Raw genomic sequence first — 17,561 nt, forward strand, 5'->3', positions numbered from 1 at the left:
TTTACTCTCAGGTGCGATCATACCAGCACTAATGCTTCGGATCCCATCAGAACTACGCAGCTAAGCGTGCTTGGTCGAAAGTAGTAGTAGGATGGGTGACCTCCTGGGAAGTCCTTGTGTTGCACCTCTTTTTGCCAAAATTTTACGTCGCTTTTGAAAAATAAACTTCGATTGTATTTCATTTTTTCCGTTAATTTACGCAACCTAAAACTCTATTCGTTAATTAGCGTAGTTTGACGTCTTTTTTGAAAAAAATCTTAGAAATGCATATATACAATTACAACGCTTTACTCTCAGGTGCGATCATACCGCACTAATGCACCGGATCCCATCAGAACTCTGCAGTTAAGCGTGCTTGGGCGAGAGTAGTACTAGGATGGGTGACCTCCTGGGAAGTCCTTGTGTTGCACCTCTTTTTGCCAAAATTTTACGTCGCTTTTGAAAAATAAACATCGATTGTATTTCATTTTTTCCGTTAATTTACGCAACCTAAAACTCTATTCGTTAATATCGTAGTTTGACGTTTTTTTGAAAAAAAAACTTAGAAATGCATATATACAATTACAACGCTTTACTCTCAGGTGCGATCATACCAGCACTAATGCTTCGGATCCCATCAGAACTACGCAGCTAAGCGTGCTTGGTCGAGAGTAGTACTAGGATGGGTGACCTCCTGGGAAGTCCTTGTGTTGCACCTCTTTTTGCCAAAATTTTACGTCGCTTTTGAAAAATAAACTTCGATTGTATTTCATTTTTTCCGTTAATTTACGCAACCTAAAACTCTATTCGTTAATTAGCGTAGTTTGACGTCTTTTTTGAAAAATAAACTTAGAAATGCATATATACAATTACAACGCTTTACTCTCAGGTGCGATCATACCAGCACTAATGCTTCGGATCCCATCAGAACTCCGCAGTTAAGCGTGCTTGGTCGAGAGTAGTACTAGGATGGGTGACCTCCTGGGAAGTCCTTGTGTTGCACCTCTTTTTGCCAAAATTTTACGTCGCTTTTGAAAAATAAACTTAGAAATGCATATATACAATTACAACGCTTTACTCTCAGGTGCGATCATACCAGCACTAATGCACCGGATCCCATCAGAACTCTGCAGTTAAGCGTGCTTGGGCGAGAGTAGTACTAGGATGGGTGACCTCCTGGGAAGTCCTTGTGTTGCACCTTTTTTGCCAAAATTTTACGTCGTTTTTGAAAAATAAACTTCGATTGTATTTCATTTTTTCTGGTAATTTACTCAACCTAAAACTCTATTCGTTAATTAGCGTAGTTTGACGTCTTTTTTGAAAAATAAACTTAGAAATGCATATATACAATTACAACGCTTTACTCTCAGGTGCGATCATACCAGCACTAATGCACCGGATCCCATCAGAACTCCGCAGTTAGCGTGCTTGGTCGAGAGTAGTACTAGGATGGGTGACCTCCTGGGAAGTCCTTGTGTTACACCTCTTTTTGCCAAAATTTTACGTTGTTTTGAAAAATAAACTTCGATTGTATTTCATTTTTTCCGTTAATTTACGCAACCTAAAACTCTATTCGTTAATTAGCGTAGTTTGACGTCTTTTTTGAAAAATAAACTTAGAAATGCATATATACAATTACAACGCTTTACTCTCAGGTGCGATCATACCAGCACTAATGCACCGGATCCCATCAGAACTCCGAGTTAAGCGTGCTTGGTCGAGAGTAGTACTAGGATGGGTGACCTCCTGGGAAGTCCTTGTGTTGCACCTCTTTTTGCCAAAATTTTACGTCGCTTTTGAAAAATAAACTTCGATTGTATTTCATTTTTTCCGTTAATTTACGCAACCTAAAACTCTATTCGTTAATTAGCGTAGTTTGACGTCTTTTTTGAAAAATAAACTTAGAAATGCATATATACAATTACAACGCTTTACTCTCAGGTGCGATCATACCAGCACTAATGCTTCGGATCCCATCAGAACTCCGCAGTTAAGCGTGCTTGGTCGAGAGTAGTACTAGGATGGGTGACCTCCTGGGAAGTCCTTGTGTTGCACCTCTTTTTGCCAAAATTTTACGTCGCTTTTGAAAAATAAACTTAGAAATGCATATATACAATTACAACGCTTTACTCTCAGGTGCGATCATACCAGCACTAATGCACCGGATCCCATCAGAACTCGCAGTTAAGCGTGCTTGGGCGAGAGTAGTACTAGGATGGGTGACCTCCTGGGAAGTCCTTGTGTTGCACCTTTTTTGCCAAAATTTTACGTCGTTTATGAAAAATAAACTTCGATTTATTTCATTTTTTCCGTTAATTTACGCAACCTAAAACTCTATTCGTTAATTAGCGTAGTTTGACGTCTTTTTTTGAAAAATAAACTTAGAAATGCATATATACAATTACAACGCTTTACTCTCAGGTGCGATCATACCAGCACTAATGCACCGGATCCCATCAGAACTCCGCAGTTAAGCGTGCTTGGCGAGAGTAGTACTAGGATGGGTGACCTCCTGGGAAGTCCTTGTGTTGCACCTCTTTTTGCCAAAATTTTACGTCGCTTTTGAAAAATAAACTTCGATTGTATTTCATTTTTTCCGTTAATTTACGCAACCTAAAACTCTATTCGTTAATTAGCGTAGTTTGACGTCTTTTTTGAAAAATAAACTTAGAAATGCATATATACAATTACAACGCTTTACTCTCAGGTGCGATCATACCAGCACTAATGCTTCGGATCCCATCAGAACTCTGCAGTTAAGCGTGCTTGGTCGAGAGTAGTACTAGGATGGGTGACCTCCTGGGAAGTCCTTGTGTTGCACCTCTTTTTGCCAAAATTTTACGTCGCTTTTGAAAAATAAACTTAGAAATGCATATATACAATTACAACGCTTTACTCTCAGGTGCGATCATACCAGCACTAATGCACCGGATCCCATCAGAACTCTGCAGTTAAGTGTGCTAGGGCGAGAGTAGTACTAGGATGGGTGACCTCCTGGGAAGTCCTTGTGTTGCACCTTTTTTTGCCAAAATTTTACGTCGTTTTTGAAAAATAAACTTCGATTTTATTTCATTTTTTCTGTTAATTTACTCAACCTAAAACTCTATTCGTTAATTAGGTAGTTTGACGTCTTTTTTGAAAAATAAACTTAGAAATGCATATATACAATTACAACGCTTTACTCTCAGGTGCGATCATACCAGCACTAATGCACCGGATCCCATCAGAACTCCGCAATTATGCGTGCTTGGTCGAGAGTAGTACTAGGATGGGTGACCTCCTGGGAAGTCCTTGTGTTGCACCTCTTTTTGCCAAAATTTTACGTCGTATTTGAAAAATAAACTTCGATTGTATTTTATGTTTTTCGTTAATTTACGCAACCTAAAACTCTATTCGTTAATTAGCGTAGTTTGACGTCTTTTTTGAAAAATAAACTTAGAAATGCATATATACAATTACAACGCTTTACTCTCAGGTGGGATCATACCAGCACTAATGCACCGGATCCCATCAGAACTCCGCAGTTAAGCGTGCTTGGTCGAGAGTAGTACTAGGATGGGTGACCTCCTGGGAAGTCCTTGCGTTGCACCTTTTTTGCCAAAATTTTACGTCGTTTTTGAAAAATAAACTTCGATTGTATTTCATTTTTTCCGTTAATTTACGCAACCTAAAACTCTATTCGTTAATTAGCGTAGTTTGACGTCTTTTTTGAAAAATAAACTTAGAAATGCATATATACAATTACAACGCTTTACTCTCAGGTGCGATCATACCAGCACTAATGCACCGGATCCCATCAGAACTCCGCAGTTAAGCGTGCTTGGTCGAGAGTAGTACTAGGATGGGTGACCTCCTGGGAAGTCCTTGCGTTGCACCTTTTTTTGCCAAAATTTTACGTTGTTTTTGAAAAATAAACTTCGATTGTATTTCATTTTTTCCGTTAATTTACGCAACCTAAAACTCTATTCGTTAATTAGCGTAGTTTGACGTCTTTTTTGAAAAATAAACTTAGAAATGCATATATACAATTACAACGCTTTACTCTCAGGTGCGATCATACCAGCACTAATGCTTCGGATCCCATCAGAACTACGCAGCTAAGCGTGCTTGGTCGAAAGTAGTAGTAGGATGGGTGACCTCCTGGGAAGTCCTTGTGTTGCACCTCTTTTTGCCAAAATTTTACGTCGCTTTTGAAAAATAAACTTCGATTGTATTTCATTTTTTCCGTTAATTTACGCAACCTAAAACTCTATTCGTTAATTAGCGTAGTTTGACGTCTTTTTTGAAAAAAATCTTAGAAATGCATATATACAATTACAACGCTTTACTCTCAGGTGCGATCATACCAGCACTAATGCACCGGATCCCATCAGAACTCTGCAGTTAAGCGTGCTTGGGCGAGAGTAGTACTAGGATGGGTGACCTCCTGGGAAGTCCTTGTGTTGCACCTCTTTTTGCCAAAATTTTACGTCGCTTTTGAAAAATAAACTTCGATTGTATTTCATTTTTTCCGTTAATTTACGCAACCTAAAACTCTATTCGTTAAATATCGTAGTTTGACGTGTTTTTTGAAAAATAAACTTAGAAATGCATATATACAATTACAACGCTTTACTCTCAGGTGCGATCATACCAGCACTAATGCTTTGGATCCCATCAGAACTACGCAGCTAAGCGTGCTTGGTCGAGAGTAGTACTAGGATGGGTGACCTCCTGGGAAGTCCTTGTGTTGCACCTCTTTTTGCCAAAATTTTACGTCGCTTTTGAAAAATAAACTTTGATTGTATTTCATTTTTTCCGTTAATTTACGCAACCTAAAACTCTATTCGTTAATTAGCGTAGTTTGACGTCTTTTTTGAAAAATAAACTTAGAAATGCATATATACAATTACAACGCTTTACTCTCAGGTGCGATCATACCAGCACTAATGCTTCGGATCCCATCAGAACTCCGCAGTTAAGCGTGCTTGGTCGAGAGTAGTACTAGGATGGGTGACCTCCTGGGAAGTCCTTGTGTTGCACCTCTTTTTGCCAAAATTTTACGTCGCTTTTGAAAAATAAACTTAGAAATGCATATATACAATTACAACGCTTTACTCTCAGGTGCGATCATACCAGCACTAATGCACCGGATCCCATCAGAACTCTGCAGTTAAGCGTGCTTGGGCGAGAGTAGTACTAGGATGGGTGACCTCCTGGGAAGTCCTTGTGTTGCACCTCTTTTTGCCAAAATTTTACGTCGTTTTTGAAAAATAAACTTCGATTTTATTTCATTTTTTCTGGTAATTTACTCAACCTAAAACTCTATTCGTTAATTAGCGTAGTTTGACGTCTTTTTTGAAAAATAAACTTAGAAATGCATATATACAATTACAACGCTTTACTCTCAGGTGCGATCATACCAGCACTAATGCACCGGATCCCATCAGAACTCCGCAGTTATGCGTGCTTGGTCGAGAGTAGTACTAGGATGGGTGACCTCCTGGGAAGTCCTTGAGTTACACCTCTTTTTGCCAAAATTTTACGTTGTTTTTGAACAATAAACTTCGATTTTATTTCATTTTTTCTGTTAATTTACGCAACCTAAAACTCTATTCGTTAATTAGCGTAGTTTGACGTCTTTTTTGAAAAATAAACTTAGAAATGCATATATACAATTACAACGCTTTACTCTCAGGTGCGATCATACCAGCACTAATGCTTCGGATCCCATCAGAACTCCGTAGTTAAGCGTGCTTGGTCGAGAGTAGTACTAGGATGGGTGACCTCCTGGGAAGTCCTTGTGTTGCACCTCTTTTTGCCAAAATTTTACGTCGCTTTTGAAAAATAAACTTCGATTGTATTTCATTTTTTCCGTTAATTTACGCAACCTAAAACTCTATTCGTTAATTAGCGTAGTTTGACGTCTTTTTTGAAAAATAAACTTAGAAATGCATATATACAATTACAACGCTTTACTCTCAGGTGCGATCATACCAGCACTAATGCTTCGGATCCCATCAGAACTCCGCAGTTAAGCGTGCTTGGTCGAGAGTAGTACTAGGATGGGTGACCTCCTGGGAAGTCCTTGTGTTGCACCTCTTTTTGCCAAAATTTTACGTCGCTTTTGAAAAATAAACTTAGAAATGCATATATACAATTACAACGCTTTACTCTCAGGTGCGATCATACCAGCACTAATGCACCGGATCCCATCAGAACTCTGCAGTTAAGCGTGCTTGGGCGAGAGTAGTACTAGGATGGGTGACCTCCTGGGAAGTCCTTGTGTTGCACCTTTTTTGCGTAATTTTACGTCGTTTTTGAAAAATAAACTTCGATTTTATTTCATTTTTTCTGTTAATTTACTCAACCTAAAACTCTATTCGTTAATTAGCGTAGTTTGACGTCTTTTTTGAAAAATAAACTTAGAAATGCATATATACAATTACAACGCTTTACTCTCAGGTGCGATCATACCAGCACTAATGCACCGGATCCCATCAGAACTCCGCAGTTAAGCGTGCTTGGTCGAGAGTAGTACTAGGATGGGTGACCTCCTGGGAAGTCCTTGTGTTGCACCTCTTTTTGCCAAAATTTTACGTCGCTTTTGAAAAATAAACTTCGATTGTATTTCATTTTTTCCGTTAATTTACGCAACCTAAAACTCTATTCGTTAATTAGCGTAGTTTGACGTCTTTTTTGAAAAATAAACTTAGAAATGCATATATACAATTACAACGCTTTACTCTCAGGTGCGATCATACCAGCACTAATGCTTCGGATCCCATCAGAACTCTGCAGTTAAGCGTGCTTGGTCGAGAGTAGTACTAGGATGGGTGACCTCCTGGGAAGTCCTTGTGTTGCACCTCTTTTTGCCAAAATTTTACGTCGCTTTTGAAAAATAAACTTAGAAATGCATATATACAATTACAACGCTTTACTCTCAGGTGCGATCATACCAGCACTAATGCACCGGATCCCATCAGAACTCTGCAGTTAAGTGTGCTTGGGCGAGAGTAGTACTAGGATGGGTGACCTCCTGGGAAGTCCTTGTGTTGCACCTCTTTTTGCCAAAATTTTACGTCGTTTTTGAAAAATAAGCTTCAATTGTATTTCATTTTTTCTGTTAATTTACTCAACCTAAAACTCTATTCGTTAATTAGCGTAGTTTGACGTCTTTTTTGAAAAATAAACTTAGAAATGCATATATACAATTACAACGCTTTACTTCAGGTGCGATCATACCAGCACTAATGCACCGGATCCCATCAGAACTCCGCATTATGCGTGCTTGGTCGAGAGTAGTACTAGGATGGGTGACCTCCTGGGAAGTCCTTGTGTTGCACCTCTTTTTGCCAAAATTTTACGTCGTATTTGAAAAATAAACTTCGATTGTATTTTATGTTTTTCGTTAATTTACGCAACCTAAAACTCTATTCGTTAATTAGCGTAGTTTGACGTCTTTTTTGAAAAATAAACTTAGAAATGCATATATACAATTACAACGCTTTACTCTCAGGTGGGATCATACCAGCACTAATGCACCGGATCCCATCAGAACTCCGCAGTTAAGCGTGCTTGGTCGAGAGTAGTACTAGGATGGGTGACCTCCTGGGAAGTCCTTGCGTTGCACCTTTTTTTGCCAAAATTTTACGTCGTTTTTGAAAAATAAACTTCGATTGTATTTCATTTTTTCCGTTAATTTACGCAACCTAAAACTCTATTCGTTAATTAGCGTAGTTTGACGTCTTTTTTGAAAAATAAACTTAGAAATGCATATATACAATTACAACGCTTTACTCTCAGGTGCGATCATACCAGCACTAATGCACCGGATCCCATCAGAACTCCGCAGTTAAGCGTGCTTGGTCGAGAGTAGTACTAGGATGGGTGACCTCCTGGGAAGTCCTTGGTTGCACCTCTTTTTGCCAAAATTTTACGTCGTTTTTGAAAAATAAACTTCGATTGTATTTCATTTTTTTCCGTTAATTTACGCAACCTAAAACTCTATTCGTTAATTAGCGTAGTTTGACGTCTTTTTTGAAAAATAAACTTAGAAATGCATATATACAATTACAACGCTTTACTCTCAGGTGCGATCATACCAGCACTAATGCACCGGATCCCATCAGAACTCCGCAGTTAAGCGTGCTTGGTCGAGAGTAGTACTAGGATGGGTGACCTCCTGGGAAGTCCTTGTGTTGCACCTCTTTTTGCCAAAATTTTACGTTGTTTTTGAAAAATAAACTTCGATTGTATTTCATTTTTTCCGTTAATTTACGCAACCTAAAACTCTATTCGTTAATTAGCGTAGTTTGACGTCTTTTTTGAAAAATAAACTTAGAAATGCATATATACAATTACAACGCTTTACTCTCAGGTGCGATCATACCAGCACTAATGCTTCGGATCCCATCAGAACTACGCAGCTAAGCGTGCTTGGTCGAAGTAGTAGTAGGATGGGTGACCTCCTGGGAAGTCCTTGTGTTGCACCTCTTTTTGCCAAAATTTTACGTCGCTTTTGAAAAATAAACTTCGATTGTATTTCATTTTTTCCGTTAATTTACGCAACCTAAAACTCTATTCGTTAATTAGCGTAGTTTGCGTCTTTTTTGAAAAAAATCTTAGAAATGCATATATACAATTACAACGCTTTACTCTCAGGTGCGATCATACCAGCACTAATGCACCGGATCCCATCAGAACTCTGCAGTTAAGCGTGCTTGGGCGAGAGTAGTACTAGGATGGGTGACCTCCTGGGAAGTCCTTGTGTTGCACCTCTTTTTGCCAAAATTTTACGTCGCTTTTGAAAAATAAACTTCGATTGTATTTCATTTTTTCCGTTAATTTACGCAACCTAAAACTCTATTCGTTAATATCGTAGTTTGACGTGTTTTTTGAAAAATAAACTTAGAAATGCATATATACAATTACAACGCTTTACTCTCAGGTGCGATCATACCAGCACTAATGCTTCAGATCCCATCAGAACTACGCAGCTAAGCGTGCTTGGTCGAGAGTAGTACTAGGATGGGTGACCTCCTGGGAAGTCCTTGTGTTGCACCTCTTTTTGCCAAAATTTTACGTCGCTTTTGAAAAATAAACTTCGATTGTATTTCATTTTTTCCGTTAATTTACGCAACCTAAAACTCTATTCGTTAATTAGCGTAGTTTGACGTCTTTTTTGAAAAATAAATTAGAAATGCATATATACAATTACAACGCTTTACTCTCAGGTGCGATCATACCAGCACTAATGCTTCGGATCCCATCAGAACTCCGCAGTTAAGCGTGCTTGGTCGAGAGTAGTACTAGGATGGGTGACCTCCTGGGAAGTCCTTGTGTTGCACCTCTTTTTGCCAAAATTTTACGTCGCTTTTGAAAAATAAACTTAGAAATGCATATATACAATTACAACGCTTTACTCTCAGGTGCGATCATACCAGCACTAATGCACCGGATCCCATCAGAACTCTGCAGTTAAGCGTGCTTGGGCGAGAGTAGTACTAGGATGGGTGACCTCCTGGGAAGTCCTTGTGTTGCACGTTTTTTTGCCAAAATTTTACGTCGTTTTTGAAAAATAAACTTCGATTTTATTTCATTTTTTCTGGTAATTTACTCAACCTAAAACTCTATTCGTTAATTAGCGTAGTTTGACGTCTTTTTTGAAAAATAAACTTAGAAATGCATATATACAATTACAACGCTTTACTCTCAGGTGCGATCATACCAGCACTAATGCTTCGGATCCCATCAGAACACCGCAGTTAAGCGTGCTTGGTCGAGAGTAATACTAGGATGGGTGACCTCCTGGGAAGTCCTTGTGTTGCACCTCTTTTTGCCAAAATTTTACGTTGTTTTTGAAAAATAAACTTCGATTGTATTTCATTTTTTCCGTTAATTTACGCAACCTAAAACTCTATTCGTTAATTAGCGTAGTTTGACGTCTTTTTTGAAAAATAAACTTAGAAATGCATATATACAATTACAACGCTTTACTCTCAGGTGCGATCATACCAGCACTAATGCTTCGGATCCCATCAGAACTACGCAGCTAAGCGTGCTTGGTCGAAAGTAGTAGTAGGATGGGTGACCTCCTGGGAAGTCCTTGTGTTGCACCTCTTTTTGCCAAAATTTTACGTCGCTTTTGAAAAATAAACTTCGATTGTATTTCATTTTTTCCGTTAATTTACGCAACCTAAAACTCTATTCGTTAATTAGCGTAGTTTGACGTCTTTTTTGAAAAAAATCTTAGAAATGCATATATACAATTACAACGCTTTACTCTCAGGTGCGATCATACCAGCACTAATGCACCGGATCCCATCAGAACTCTGCAGTTAAGCGTGCTTGGGCGAGAGTAGTACTAGGATGGGTGACCTCCTGGGAAGTCCTTGTGTTGCACCTCTTTTTGCCAAAATTTTACGTCGCTTTTGAAAAATAAACTTCGATTGTATTTCATTTTTTCCGTTAATTTACGCAACCTAAAACTCTATTCGTTAAATATCGTAGTTTGACGTGTTTTTTGAAAAATAAACTTAGAAATGCATATATACAATTACAACGCTTTACTCTCAGGTGCGATCATACCAGCACTAATGCTTTGGATCCCATCAGAACTACGCAGCTAAGCGTGCTTGGTCGAGAGTAGTACTAGGATGGGTGACCTCCTGGGAAGTCCTTGTGTTGCACCTCTTTTTGCCAAAATTTTACGTCGCTTTTGAAAAATAAACTTCGATTGTATTTCATTTTTTCCGTTAATTTACGCAACCTAAAACTCTATTCGTTAATTAGCGTAGTTTGACGTCTTTTTTGAAAAATAAACTTAGAAATGCATATATACAATTACAACGCTTTACTCTCAGGTGCGATCATACCAGCACTAATGCTTCGGATCCCATCAGAACTCCGTAGTTAAGCGTGCTTGGTCGAGAGTAGTACTAGGATGGGTGACCTCCTGGGAAGTCCTTGTGTTGCACCTCTTTTTGCCAAAATTTTACGTCGCTTTTGAAAAATAAACTTAGAAATGCATATATACAATTACAACGCTTTACTCTCAGGTGCGATCATACCAGCACTAATGCACCGGATCCCATCAGAACTCTGCAGTTAAGCGTGCTTGGGCGAGAGTAGTACTAGGATGGGTGACCTCCTGGGAAGTCCTTGTGTTGCACCTCTTTTTGCCAAAATTTTACGTCGTTTTTGAAAAATAAACTTCGATTTTATTTCATTTTTTCTGTTAATTTACTCAACCTAAAACTCTATTCGTTAATTAGCGTAGTTTGACGTCTTTTTTGAAAAATAAACTTAGAAATGCATATATACAATTACAACGCTTTACTCTCAGGTGCGATCATACCAGCACTAATGCTTCGGATCCCATCAGAACTTCGCAGTGAAGCGTGCTTGGTCGAGAGTAGTACTAGGATGGGTGACCTCCTGGGAAGTCCTTGTGTTGCACCTCTTTTTGCCAAAATTTTACGTCGCTTTTGAAAAATAAACTTAGAAATGCATATATACAATTACAACGCTTTACTCTCAGGTGCGATCATACCAGCACTAATGCACCGGATCCCATCAGAACTCTGCAGTTAAGCGTGCTTGGGCGAGAGTAGTACTAGGATGGGTGACCTCCTGGGAAGTCCTTGTGTTGCACCTCTTTTTGCCAAAATTTTACGTCGTTTTTGAAAAATAAACTTCGATTGTATTTCATTTTTTCTGGTAATTTACTCAACCTAAAACTCTATTCGTTAATTAGCGTAGTTTGACGTCTTTTTTGAAAAATAAACTTAGAAATGCATATATACAATTACAACGCTTTACTCTCAGGTGCGATCATACCAGCACTAATGCTTCGGATCCCATCAGAACACCGCAGTTAAGCGTGCTTGGTCGAGAGTAATACTAGGATGGGTGACCTCCTGGGAAGTCCTTGTGTTGCACCTCTTTTTGCCAAAATTTTACGTTGTTTTTGAAAAATAAACTTCGATTGTATTTCATTTTTTCCGTTAATTTACGCAACCTAAAACTCTATTCGTTAATTAGCGTAGTTTGACGTCTTTTTTGAAAAATAAACTTAGAAATGCATATATACAATTACAACGCTTTACTCTCAGGTGCGATCATACCAGCACTAATGCTTCGGATCCCATCAGAACTACGCAGCTAAGCGTGCTTGGTCGAAAGTAGTAGTAGGATGGGTGACCTCCTGGGAAGTCCTTGTGTTGCACCTCTTTTTGCCAAAATTTTACGTCGCTTTTGAAAAATAAACTTCGATTGTATTTCATTTTTTCCGTTAATTTACGCAACCTAAAACTCTATTCGTTAGTTAGCGTAGTTTGCCGTCTTTTTTGAAAAAAAACTTAGAAATGCATATATACAATTACAACGCTTTACTCTCAGGTGCGATCATACCAGCACTAATGCACCGGATCCCATCAGAACTCTGCAGTTAAGCGTGCTTGGGCGAGAGTAGTACTAGGATGGGTGACCTCCTGGGAAGTCCTTGTGTTGCACCTCTTTTTGCCAAAATTTTACGTCGCTTTTGAAAAATAAACTTCGATTGTATTTCATTTTTTCCGTTAATTTACGCAACCTAAAACTCTATTCGTTAAATATCGTAGTTTGACGTGTTTTTTGAAAAATAAACTTAGAAATGCATATATACAATTACAACGCTTTACTCTCAGGTGCGATCATACCAGCACTAATGCTTGGATCCCATCAGAACTACGCAGCTAAGCGTGCTTGGTCGAGAGTAGTACTAGGATGGGTGACCTCCTGGGAAGTCCTTGTGTTGCACCTCTTTTTGCCAAAATTTTACGTCGCTTTTGAAAAATAAACTTAGAAATGCATATATACAATTACAACGCTTTACTCTCAGGTGCGATCATACCAGCACTAATGCACCGGATCCCATCAGAACTCTGCAGTTAAGCGTGCTTGGGCGAGAGTAGTACTAGGATGGGTGACCTCCTGGGAAGTCCTTGTGTTGCACCTCTTTTTGCCAAAATTTTACGTCGTTTTTGAAAAATAAACTTCGATTTTATTTCATTTTTTCTGGTAATTTACTCAACCTAAAACTCTATTCGTTAATTAGCGTAGTTTGACGTCTTTTTTGAAAAATAAACTTAGAAATGCATATATAAATTACAACGCTTTACTCTCAGGTGCGATCATACCAGCACTAATGCTTCGGATCCCATCAGAACACCGCAGTTAAGCGTGCTTGGTCGAGAGTAATACTAGGATGGGTGACCTCCTGGGAAGTCCTTGTGTTGCACCTCTTTTTGCCAAAATTTTACGTTGTTTTTGAAAAATAAACTTCGATTGTATTTCATTTTTTCCGTTAATTTACGCAACCTAAAACTCTATTCGTTAATTAGCGTAGTTTGACGTCTTTTTTGAAAAATAAACTTAGAAATGCATATATACAATTACAACGCTTTACTCTCAGGTGCGATCATACCAGCACTAATGCTTCGGATCCCATCAGAACTACGCAGCTAAGCGTGCTTGGTCGAAAGTAGTAGTAGGATGGGTGACCTCCTGGGAAGTCCTTGTGTTGCACCTCTTTTTGCCAAAATTTTACGTCGCTTTTGAAAAATAAACTTCGATTGTATTTCATTTTTTCCGTTAATTTACGCAACCTAAAACTCTATTCGTTAATTAGCGTAGTTTGACGTCTTTTTTGAAAAAAATCTTAGAAATGCATATATACAATTACAACGCTTTACTCTCAGGTGCGATCATACCAGCACTAATGCACCGGATCCCATCAGAACTCTGCAGTTAAGCGTGCTTGGGCGAGAGTAGTACTAGGATGGGTGACCTCCTGGGAAGTCCTTGTGTTGCACCTCTTTTTGCCAAAATTTTACGTCGCTTTTGAAAAATAAACTTCGATTGTATTTCATTTTTTCCGTTAATTTACGCAACCTAAAACTCTATTCGTTAAATATCGTAGTTTGACGTGTTTTTTGAAAAATAAACTTAGAAATGCATATATACAATTACAACGCTTTACTCTCAGGTGCGATCATACCAGCACTAATGCTTTGGATCCCATCAGAACTACGCAGCTAAGCGTGCTTGGTCGAGAGTAGTACTAGGATGGGTGACCTCCTGGGAAGTCCTTGTGTTGCACCTCTTTTTGCCAAAATTTTACGTCGCTTTTGAAAAATAAACTTCGATTGTATTTCATTTTTTCCGTTAATTTACGCAACCTAAAACTCTATTCGTTAATTAGCGTAGTTTGACGTCTTTTTTGAAAAATAAACTTAGAAATGCATATATACAATTACAACGCTTTACTCTCAGGTGCGATCATACCAGCACTAATGCTTCGGATCCCATCAGAACTCCGTAGTTAAGCGTGCTTGGTCGAGAGTAGTACTAGGATGGGTGACCTCCTGGGAAGTCCTTGTGTTGCACCTCTTTTTGCCAAAATTTTACGTCGCTTTTGAAAAATAAACTTAGAAATGCATATATACAATTACAACGCTTTACTCTCAGGTGCGATCATACCAGCACTAATGCACCGGATCCCATCAGAACTCTGCAGTTAAGCGTGCTTGGGCGAGAGTAGTACTAGGATGGGTGACCTCCTGGGAAGTCCTTGTGTTGCACCTCTTTTTGCCAAAATTTTACGTCGTTTTTGAAAAATAAACTTCGATTTTATTTCATTTTTTCTGTTAATTTACTCAACCTAAAACTCTATTCGTTAATTAGCGTAGTTTGACGTCTTTTTTGAAAAATAAACTTAGAAATGCATATATACAATTACAACGCTTTACTCTCAGGTGCGATCATACCAGCACTAATGCTTCGGATCCCATCAGAACTTCGCAGTGAAGCGTGCTTGGTCGAGAGTAGTACTAGGATGGGTGACCTCCTGGGAAGTCCTTGTGTTGCACCTCTTTTTGCCAAAATTTTACGTCGCTTTTGAAAAATAAACTTAGAAATGCATATATACAATTACAACGCTTTACTCTCAGGTGCGATCATACCAGCACTAATGCACCGGATCCCATCAGAACTCTGCAGTTAAGCGTGCTTGGGCGAGAGTAGTACTAGGATGGGTGACCTCCTGGGAAGTCCTTGTGTTGCACCTTTTTTGCCAAAATTTTACGTCGTTTTTGAAAAATAAACTTCGATTTTATTTCATTTTTTCTGGTAATTTACTCAACCTAAAACTCTATTCGTTAATTAGCGTAGTTTGACGTCTTTTTTGAAAAATAAACTTAGAAATGCATATATACAATTACAACGCTTTACTCTCAGGTGCGATCATACCAGCACTAATGCTTCGGATCCCATCAGAACACCGCAGTTAAGCGTGCTTGGTCGAGAGTAATACTAGGATGGGTGACCTCCTGGGAAGTCCTTGTGTTGCACCTCTTTTTGCCAAAATTTTACGTTGTTTTTGAAAAATAAACTTCGATTGTATTTCATTTTTTCCGTTAATTTACGCAACCTAAAACTCTATTCGTTAATTAGCGTAGTTTGACGTCTTTTTTGAAAAATAAACTTAGAAATGCATATATACAATTACAACGCTTTACTCTCAGGTGCGATCATACCAGCACTAATGCTTCGGATCCCATCAGAACTACGCAGCTAAGCGTGCTTGGTCGAAAGTAGTAGTAGGATGGGTGACCTCCTGGGAAGTCCTTGTGTTGCACCTCTTTTTGCCAAAATTTTACGTTGTTTTTGAAAAATAAACTTCGATTGTATTTCATTTTTTCCGTTAATTTACGCAACCTAAAACTCTATTCGTTAATTAGCGTAGTTTGACGTCTTTTTTGAAAAATAAACTTAGAAATGCATATATACAATTACAACGCTTTACTCTCAGGTGCGATCATACCAGCACTAATGCTTCGGATCCCATCAGAACTACGCAGCTAAGCGTGCTTGGTCGAAAGTAGTAGTAGGATGGGTGACCTCCTGGGAAGTCCTTGTGTTGCACCTCTTTTTGCCAAAATTTTACGTCGCTTTTGAAAAATAAACTTCGATTGTATTTCATTTTTTCCGTTAATTTACGCAACCTAAAACTCTATTCGTTAATTAGCGTAGTTTGACGTCTTTTTTGAAAAAAATCTTAGAAATGCATATATACAATTACAACGCTTTACTCTCAGGTGCGATCATACCAGCACTAATGCACCGGATCCCATCAGAACTCTGCAGTTAAGCGTGCTTGGGCGAGAGTAGTACTAGGATGGGTGACCTCCTGGGAAGTCCTTGTGTTGCACCTCTTTTTGCCAAAATTTTACGTCGCTTTTGAAAAATAAACTTCGATTGTATTTCATTTTTTCCGTTAATTTACGCAACCTAAAACTCTATTCGTTAAATATCGTAGTTTGACGTGTTTTTTGAAAAATAAACTTAGAAATGCATATATACAATTACAACGCTTTACTCTCAGGTGCGATCATACCAGCACTAATGCTTTGGATCCCATCAGAACTACGCAGCTAAGCGTGCTTGGTCGAGAGTAGTACTAGGATGGGTGACCTCCTGGGAAGTCCTTGTGTTGCACCTCTTTTTGCCAAAATTTTACGTCGCTTTTGAAAAATAAACTTCGATTGTATTTCATTTTTTCCGTTAATTTACGCAACCTAAAACTCTATTCGTTAATTAGCGTAGTTTGACGTCTTTTTTGAAAAATAAACTTAGAAATGCATATATACAATTACAACGCTTTACTCTCAGGTGCGATCATACCAGCACTAATGCTTCGGATCCCATCAGAACTCCGTAGTTAAGCGTGCTTGGTCGAGAGTAGTACTAGGATGGGTGACCTCCTGGGAAGTCCTTGTGTTGCACCTCTTTTTGCCAAAATTTTACGTCGCTTTTGAAAAATAAACTTAGAAATGCATATATACAATTACAACGCTTTACTCTCAGGTGCGATCATACCAGCACTAATGCACCGGATCCCATCAGAACTCTGCAGTTAAGCGTGCTTGGGCGAGAGTAGTACTAGGATGGGTGACCTCCTGGGAAGTCCTTGTGTTGCACCTCTTTTTGCCAAAATTTTACGTCGTTTTTGAAAAATAAACTTCGATTTTATTTCATTTTTTCTGTTAATTTACTCAACCTAAAACTCTATTCGTTAATTAGCGTAGTTTGACGTCTTTTTTGAAAATAAACTTAGAAATGCATATATACAATTACAACGCTTTACTCTCAGGTGCGATCATACCAGCACTAATGCTTCGGATCCCATCAGAACTTCGCAGTGAAGCGTGCTTGGTCGAGAGTAGTACTAGGATGGGTGACCTCCTGGGAAGTCCTTGTGTTGCACCTCTTTTTGCCAAAATTTTACGTTGTTTTTGAAAAATAAACTTCGATTGTATTTCATTTTTTCCGTTAATTTACGCAACCTAAAACTCTATTCGTTAATTAGCGTAGTTTGACGTCTTTTTTGAAAAATAAACTTAGAAATGCATATATACAATTACAACGCTTTACTCTCAGGTGCGATCATACCAGCACTAATGCTTCGGATCCCATCAGAACTACGCAGCTAAGCGTGCTTGGTCGAAAGTAGTAGTAGGATGGGTGACCTCCTGGGAAGTCCTTGTGTTGCACCTCTTTTT

At 38.7% G+C, this 17,561-nt stretch overlaps 65 non-coding genes and 1 pseudogene across 65 annotated transcripts; all 66 read left to right on the forward strand.

Annotated features, from left to right (window-relative positions):
* Window positions 1-9: 9 nt before the first annotated feature.
* Window positions 10-128, forward strand: LOC120576752 (5S ribosomal RNA). Its single transcript, XR_005642830.1, has one exon. It is a non-coding gene; the product is annotated as a 5S ribosomal RNA (ribosomal RNA).
* A 167-nt stretch (window positions 129-295) lies between these two features.
* LOC120576529 (5S ribosomal RNA) lies at window positions 296-413 on the forward strand. Its single transcript, XR_005642607.1, has one exon. It is a non-coding gene; the product is annotated as a 5S ribosomal RNA (ribosomal RNA).
* A 166-nt stretch (window positions 414-579) lies between these two features.
* Window positions 580-698, forward strand: LOC120576596 (5S ribosomal RNA). The gene has a single exon (XR_005642674.1). It is a non-coding gene; the product is annotated as a 5S ribosomal RNA (ribosomal RNA).
* A 168-nt stretch (window positions 699-866) lies between these two features.
* On the forward strand, window positions 867-985 carry LOC120576447 (5S ribosomal RNA). Its single transcript, XR_005642525.1, has one exon. It is a non-coding gene; the product is annotated as a 5S ribosomal RNA (ribosomal RNA).
* Window positions 986-1,061: 76 nt separating this feature from the next.
* Window positions 1,062-1,180, forward strand: LOC120576366 (5S ribosomal RNA). Its single transcript, XR_005642444.1, has one exon. It is a non-coding gene; the product is annotated as a 5S ribosomal RNA (ribosomal RNA).
* A 167-nt stretch (window positions 1,181-1,347) lies between these two features.
* LOC120576664 (5S ribosomal RNA) lies at window positions 1,348-1,465 on the forward strand. Its single transcript, XR_005642742.1, has one exon. It is a non-coding gene; the product is annotated as a 5S ribosomal RNA (ribosomal RNA).
* Window positions 1,466-1,632: 167 nt separating this feature from the next.
* On the forward strand, window positions 1,633-1,750 carry LOC120576527 (5S ribosomal RNA). The gene has a single exon (XR_005642605.1). It is a non-coding gene; the product is annotated as a 5S ribosomal RNA (ribosomal RNA).
* Window positions 1,751-1,918: 168 nt separating this feature from the next.
* LOC120576448 (5S ribosomal RNA) lies at window positions 1,919-2,037 on the forward strand. The gene has a single exon (XR_005642526.1). It is a non-coding gene; the product is annotated as a 5S ribosomal RNA (ribosomal RNA).
* Window positions 2,038-2,113: 76 nt separating this feature from the next.
* On the forward strand, window positions 2,114-2,231 carry LOC120576544 (5S ribosomal RNA). The gene has a single exon (XR_005642622.1). It is a non-coding gene; the product is annotated as a 5S ribosomal RNA (ribosomal RNA).
* A 167-nt stretch (window positions 2,232-2,398) lies between these two features.
* LOC120576504 (5S ribosomal RNA) lies at window positions 2,399-2,516 on the forward strand. Its single transcript, XR_005642582.1, has one exon. It is a non-coding gene; the product is annotated as a 5S ribosomal RNA (ribosomal RNA).
* Window positions 2,517-2,684: 168 nt separating this feature from the next.
* On the forward strand, window positions 2,685-2,803 carry LOC120576549 (5S ribosomal RNA). The gene has a single exon (XR_005642627.1). It is a non-coding gene; the product is annotated as a 5S ribosomal RNA (ribosomal RNA).
* Window positions 2,804-2,879: 76 nt separating this feature from the next.
* On the forward strand, window positions 2,880-2,998 carry LOC120576397 (5S ribosomal RNA). Its single transcript, XR_005642475.1, has one exon. It is a non-coding gene; the product is annotated as a 5S ribosomal RNA (ribosomal RNA).
* A 167-nt stretch (window positions 2,999-3,165) lies between these two features.
* Window positions 3,166-3,284, forward strand: LOC120576565 (5S ribosomal RNA). The gene has a single exon (XR_005642643.1). It is a non-coding gene; the product is annotated as a 5S ribosomal RNA (ribosomal RNA).
* A 168-nt stretch (window positions 3,285-3,452) lies between these two features.
* Window positions 3,453-3,571, forward strand: LOC120576427 (5S ribosomal RNA). Its single transcript, XR_005642505.1, has one exon. It is a non-coding gene; the product is annotated as a 5S ribosomal RNA (ribosomal RNA).
* Window positions 3,572-3,738: 167 nt separating this feature from the next.
* Window positions 3,739-3,857, forward strand: LOC120576394 (5S ribosomal RNA). The gene has a single exon (XR_005642472.1). It is a non-coding gene; the product is annotated as a 5S ribosomal RNA (ribosomal RNA).
* Window positions 3,858-4,025: 168 nt separating this feature from the next.
* On the forward strand, window positions 4,026-4,144 carry LOC120576753 (5S ribosomal RNA). The gene has a single exon (XR_005642831.1). It is a non-coding gene; the product is annotated as a 5S ribosomal RNA (ribosomal RNA).
* Window positions 4,145-4,311: 167 nt separating this feature from the next.
* On the forward strand, window positions 4,312-4,430 carry LOC120576336 (5S ribosomal RNA). The gene has a single exon (XR_005642414.1). It is a non-coding gene; the product is annotated as a 5S ribosomal RNA (ribosomal RNA).
* Window positions 4,431-4,598: 168 nt separating this feature from the next.
* Window positions 4,599-4,717, forward strand: LOC120576675 (5S ribosomal RNA). Its single transcript, XR_005642753.1, has one exon. It is a non-coding gene; the product is annotated as a 5S ribosomal RNA (ribosomal RNA).
* Window positions 4,718-4,885: 168 nt separating this feature from the next.
* On the forward strand, window positions 4,886-5,004 carry LOC120576449 (5S ribosomal RNA). The gene has a single exon (XR_005642527.1). It is a non-coding gene; the product is annotated as a 5S ribosomal RNA (ribosomal RNA).
* Window positions 5,005-5,080: 76 nt separating this feature from the next.
* On the forward strand, window positions 5,081-5,199 carry LOC120576337 (5S ribosomal RNA). The gene has a single exon (XR_005642415.1). It is a non-coding gene; the product is annotated as a 5S ribosomal RNA (ribosomal RNA).
* A 168-nt stretch (window positions 5,200-5,367) lies between these two features.
* On the forward strand, window positions 5,368-5,486 carry LOC120576553 (5S ribosomal RNA). The gene has a single exon (XR_005642631.1). It is a non-coding gene; the product is annotated as a 5S ribosomal RNA (ribosomal RNA).
* Window positions 5,487-5,654: 168 nt separating this feature from the next.
* On the forward strand, window positions 5,655-5,773 carry LOC120576476 (5S ribosomal RNA). Its single transcript, XR_005642554.1, has one exon. It is a non-coding gene; the product is annotated as a 5S ribosomal RNA (ribosomal RNA).
* Window positions 5,774-5,941: 168 nt separating this feature from the next.
* On the forward strand, window positions 5,942-6,060 carry LOC120576451 (5S ribosomal RNA). Its single transcript, XR_005642529.1, has one exon. It is a non-coding gene; the product is annotated as a 5S ribosomal RNA (ribosomal RNA).
* Window positions 6,061-6,136: 76 nt separating this feature from the next.
* Window positions 6,137-6,255, forward strand: LOC120576367 (5S ribosomal RNA). The gene has a single exon (XR_005642445.1). It is a non-coding gene; the product is annotated as a 5S ribosomal RNA (ribosomal RNA).
* A 166-nt stretch (window positions 6,256-6,421) lies between these two features.
* LOC120576381 (5S ribosomal RNA) lies at window positions 6,422-6,540 on the forward strand. Its single transcript, XR_005642459.1, has one exon. It is a non-coding gene; the product is annotated as a 5S ribosomal RNA (ribosomal RNA).
* Window positions 6,541-6,708: 168 nt separating this feature from the next.
* Window positions 6,709-6,827, forward strand: LOC120576551 (5S ribosomal RNA). Its single transcript, XR_005642629.1, has one exon. It is a non-coding gene; the product is annotated as a 5S ribosomal RNA (ribosomal RNA).
* A 76-nt stretch (window positions 6,828-6,903) lies between these two features.
* Window positions 6,904-7,022, forward strand: LOC120576391 (5S ribosomal RNA). The gene has a single exon (XR_005642469.1). It is a non-coding gene; the product is annotated as a 5S ribosomal RNA (ribosomal RNA).
* Window positions 7,023-7,189: 167 nt separating this feature from the next.
* On the forward strand, window positions 7,190-7,307 carry LOC120576700 (5S ribosomal RNA). The gene has a single exon (XR_005642778.1). It is a non-coding gene; the product is annotated as a 5S ribosomal RNA (ribosomal RNA).
* A 168-nt stretch (window positions 7,308-7,475) lies between these two features.
* Window positions 7,476-7,594, forward strand: LOC120576429 (5S ribosomal RNA). The gene has a single exon (XR_005642507.1). It is a non-coding gene; the product is annotated as a 5S ribosomal RNA (ribosomal RNA).
* A 168-nt stretch (window positions 7,595-7,762) lies between these two features.
* LOC120576511 (5S ribosomal RNA) lies at window positions 7,763-7,880 on the forward strand. The gene has a single exon (XR_005642589.1). It is a non-coding gene; the product is annotated as a 5S ribosomal RNA (ribosomal RNA).
* Window positions 7,881-8,049: 169 nt separating this feature from the next.
* On the forward strand, window positions 8,050-8,168 carry LOC120576382 (5S ribosomal RNA). The gene has a single exon (XR_005642460.1). It is a non-coding gene; the product is annotated as a 5S ribosomal RNA (ribosomal RNA).
* Window positions 8,169-8,336: 168 nt separating this feature from the next.
* On the forward strand, window positions 8,337-8,454 carry LOC120576181 (uncharacterized; annotated as a pseudogene).
* A 166-nt stretch (window positions 8,455-8,620) lies between these two features.
* Window positions 8,621-8,739, forward strand: LOC120576338 (5S ribosomal RNA). Its single transcript, XR_005642416.1, has one exon. It is a non-coding gene; the product is annotated as a 5S ribosomal RNA (ribosomal RNA).
* Window positions 8,740-8,906: 167 nt separating this feature from the next.
* Window positions 8,907-9,025, forward strand: LOC120576697 (5S ribosomal RNA). The gene has a single exon (XR_005642775.1). It is a non-coding gene; the product is annotated as a 5S ribosomal RNA (ribosomal RNA).
* A 167-nt stretch (window positions 9,026-9,192) lies between these two features.
* Window positions 9,193-9,311, forward strand: LOC120576452 (5S ribosomal RNA). Its single transcript, XR_005642530.1, has one exon. It is a non-coding gene; the product is annotated as a 5S ribosomal RNA (ribosomal RNA).
* A 76-nt stretch (window positions 9,312-9,387) lies between these two features.
* LOC120576399 (5S ribosomal RNA) lies at window positions 9,388-9,506 on the forward strand. Its single transcript, XR_005642477.1, has one exon. It is a non-coding gene; the product is annotated as a 5S ribosomal RNA (ribosomal RNA).
* Window positions 9,507-9,674: 168 nt separating this feature from the next.
* Window positions 9,675-9,793, forward strand: LOC120576687 (5S ribosomal RNA). The gene has a single exon (XR_005642765.1). It is a non-coding gene; the product is annotated as a 5S ribosomal RNA (ribosomal RNA).
* Window positions 9,794-9,961: 168 nt separating this feature from the next.
* LOC120576754 (5S ribosomal RNA) lies at window positions 9,962-10,080 on the forward strand. The gene has a single exon (XR_005642832.1). It is a non-coding gene; the product is annotated as a 5S ribosomal RNA (ribosomal RNA).
* Window positions 10,081-10,247: 167 nt separating this feature from the next.
* LOC120576340 (5S ribosomal RNA) lies at window positions 10,248-10,366 on the forward strand. Its single transcript, XR_005642418.1, has one exon. It is a non-coding gene; the product is annotated as a 5S ribosomal RNA (ribosomal RNA).
* A 168-nt stretch (window positions 10,367-10,534) lies between these two features.
* LOC120576676 (5S ribosomal RNA) lies at window positions 10,535-10,653 on the forward strand. The gene has a single exon (XR_005642754.1). It is a non-coding gene; the product is annotated as a 5S ribosomal RNA (ribosomal RNA).
* A 168-nt stretch (window positions 10,654-10,821) lies between these two features.
* LOC120576477 (5S ribosomal RNA) lies at window positions 10,822-10,940 on the forward strand. The gene has a single exon (XR_005642555.1). It is a non-coding gene; the product is annotated as a 5S ribosomal RNA (ribosomal RNA).
* Window positions 10,941-11,016: 76 nt separating this feature from the next.
* Window positions 11,017-11,135, forward strand: LOC120576341 (5S ribosomal RNA). The gene has a single exon (XR_005642419.1). It is a non-coding gene; the product is annotated as a 5S ribosomal RNA (ribosomal RNA).
* A 168-nt stretch (window positions 11,136-11,303) lies between these two features.
* LOC120576577 (5S ribosomal RNA) lies at window positions 11,304-11,422 on the forward strand. The gene has a single exon (XR_005642655.1). It is a non-coding gene; the product is annotated as a 5S ribosomal RNA (ribosomal RNA).
* Window positions 11,423-11,498: 76 nt separating this feature from the next.
* LOC120576342 (5S ribosomal RNA) lies at window positions 11,499-11,617 on the forward strand. Its single transcript, XR_005642420.1, has one exon. It is a non-coding gene; the product is annotated as a 5S ribosomal RNA (ribosomal RNA).
* A 168-nt stretch (window positions 11,618-11,785) lies between these two features.
* Window positions 11,786-11,904, forward strand: LOC120576688 (5S ribosomal RNA). Its single transcript, XR_005642766.1, has one exon. It is a non-coding gene; the product is annotated as a 5S ribosomal RNA (ribosomal RNA).
* A 168-nt stretch (window positions 11,905-12,072) lies between these two features.
* On the forward strand, window positions 12,073-12,191 carry LOC120576755 (5S ribosomal RNA). The gene has a single exon (XR_005642833.1). It is a non-coding gene; the product is annotated as a 5S ribosomal RNA (ribosomal RNA).
* A 167-nt stretch (window positions 12,192-12,358) lies between these two features.
* On the forward strand, window positions 12,359-12,477 carry LOC120576343 (5S ribosomal RNA). The gene has a single exon (XR_005642421.1). It is a non-coding gene; the product is annotated as a 5S ribosomal RNA (ribosomal RNA).
* Window positions 12,478-12,645: 168 nt separating this feature from the next.
* On the forward strand, window positions 12,646-12,763 carry LOC120576742 (5S ribosomal RNA). Its single transcript, XR_005642820.1, has one exon. It is a non-coding gene; the product is annotated as a 5S ribosomal RNA (ribosomal RNA).
* A 76-nt stretch (window positions 12,764-12,839) lies between these two features.
* On the forward strand, window positions 12,840-12,958 carry LOC120576344 (5S ribosomal RNA). Its single transcript, XR_005642422.1, has one exon. It is a non-coding gene; the product is annotated as a 5S ribosomal RNA (ribosomal RNA).
* A 167-nt stretch (window positions 12,959-13,125) lies between these two features.
* LOC120576689 (5S ribosomal RNA) lies at window positions 13,126-13,244 on the forward strand. The gene has a single exon (XR_005642767.1). It is a non-coding gene; the product is annotated as a 5S ribosomal RNA (ribosomal RNA).
* Window positions 13,245-13,412: 168 nt separating this feature from the next.
* On the forward strand, window positions 13,413-13,531 carry LOC120576756 (5S ribosomal RNA). Its single transcript, XR_005642834.1, has one exon. It is a non-coding gene; the product is annotated as a 5S ribosomal RNA (ribosomal RNA).
* A 167-nt stretch (window positions 13,532-13,698) lies between these two features.
* On the forward strand, window positions 13,699-13,817 carry LOC120576345 (5S ribosomal RNA). The gene has a single exon (XR_005642423.1). It is a non-coding gene; the product is annotated as a 5S ribosomal RNA (ribosomal RNA).
* Window positions 13,818-13,985: 168 nt separating this feature from the next.
* LOC120576677 (5S ribosomal RNA) lies at window positions 13,986-14,104 on the forward strand. Its single transcript, XR_005642755.1, has one exon. It is a non-coding gene; the product is annotated as a 5S ribosomal RNA (ribosomal RNA).
* Window positions 14,105-14,272: 168 nt separating this feature from the next.
* On the forward strand, window positions 14,273-14,391 carry LOC120576478 (5S ribosomal RNA). The gene has a single exon (XR_005642556.1). It is a non-coding gene; the product is annotated as a 5S ribosomal RNA (ribosomal RNA).
* Window positions 14,392-14,467: 76 nt separating this feature from the next.
* On the forward strand, window positions 14,468-14,586 carry LOC120576346 (5S ribosomal RNA). The gene has a single exon (XR_005642424.1). It is a non-coding gene; the product is annotated as a 5S ribosomal RNA (ribosomal RNA).
* Window positions 14,587-14,754: 168 nt separating this feature from the next.
* Window positions 14,755-14,873, forward strand: LOC120576578 (5S ribosomal RNA). Its single transcript, XR_005642656.1, has one exon. It is a non-coding gene; the product is annotated as a 5S ribosomal RNA (ribosomal RNA).
* A 76-nt stretch (window positions 14,874-14,949) lies between these two features.
* LOC120576368 (5S ribosomal RNA) lies at window positions 14,950-15,068 on the forward strand. Its single transcript, XR_005642446.1, has one exon. It is a non-coding gene; the product is annotated as a 5S ribosomal RNA (ribosomal RNA).
* Window positions 15,069-15,235: 167 nt separating this feature from the next.
* Window positions 15,236-15,354, forward strand: LOC120576690 (5S ribosomal RNA). The gene has a single exon (XR_005642768.1). It is a non-coding gene; the product is annotated as a 5S ribosomal RNA (ribosomal RNA).
* Window positions 15,355-15,522: 168 nt separating this feature from the next.
* LOC120576757 (5S ribosomal RNA) lies at window positions 15,523-15,641 on the forward strand. The gene has a single exon (XR_005642835.1). It is a non-coding gene; the product is annotated as a 5S ribosomal RNA (ribosomal RNA).
* Window positions 15,642-15,809: 168 nt separating this feature from the next.
* Window positions 15,810-15,928, forward strand: LOC120576758 (5S ribosomal RNA). Its single transcript, XR_005642836.1, has one exon. It is a non-coding gene; the product is annotated as a 5S ribosomal RNA (ribosomal RNA).
* Window positions 15,929-16,095: 167 nt separating this feature from the next.
* LOC120576347 (5S ribosomal RNA) lies at window positions 16,096-16,214 on the forward strand. Its single transcript, XR_005642425.1, has one exon. It is a non-coding gene; the product is annotated as a 5S ribosomal RNA (ribosomal RNA).
* Window positions 16,215-16,382: 168 nt separating this feature from the next.
* Window positions 16,383-16,501, forward strand: LOC120576678 (5S ribosomal RNA). Its single transcript, XR_005642756.1, has one exon. It is a non-coding gene; the product is annotated as a 5S ribosomal RNA (ribosomal RNA).
* A 168-nt stretch (window positions 16,502-16,669) lies between these two features.
* LOC120576479 (5S ribosomal RNA) lies at window positions 16,670-16,788 on the forward strand. Its single transcript, XR_005642557.1, has one exon. It is a non-coding gene; the product is annotated as a 5S ribosomal RNA (ribosomal RNA).
* Window positions 16,789-16,864: 76 nt separating this feature from the next.
* Window positions 16,865-16,983, forward strand: LOC120576348 (5S ribosomal RNA). The gene has a single exon (XR_005642426.1). It is a non-coding gene; the product is annotated as a 5S ribosomal RNA (ribosomal RNA).
* A 167-nt stretch (window positions 16,984-17,150) lies between these two features.
* Window positions 17,151-17,269, forward strand: LOC120576579 (5S ribosomal RNA). The gene has a single exon (XR_005642657.1). It is a non-coding gene; the product is annotated as a 5S ribosomal RNA (ribosomal RNA).
* Window positions 17,270-17,437: 168 nt separating this feature from the next.
* LOC120576759 (5S ribosomal RNA) lies at window positions 17,438-17,556 on the forward strand. Its single transcript, XR_005642837.1, has one exon. It is a non-coding gene; the product is annotated as a 5S ribosomal RNA (ribosomal RNA).
* The last annotated feature ends 5 nt before the right edge of the window (window positions 17,557-17,561 follow it).

Source organism: Medicago truncatula, chromosome 6 (assembly GCF_003473485.1).
Source record: "Medicago truncatula cultivar Jemalong A17 chromosome 6, MtrunA17r5.0-ANR, whole genome shotgun sequence".
Lineage (NCBI taxonomy): Eukaryota > Viridiplantae > Streptophyta > Magnoliopsida > Fabales > Fabaceae > Medicago > Medicago truncatula.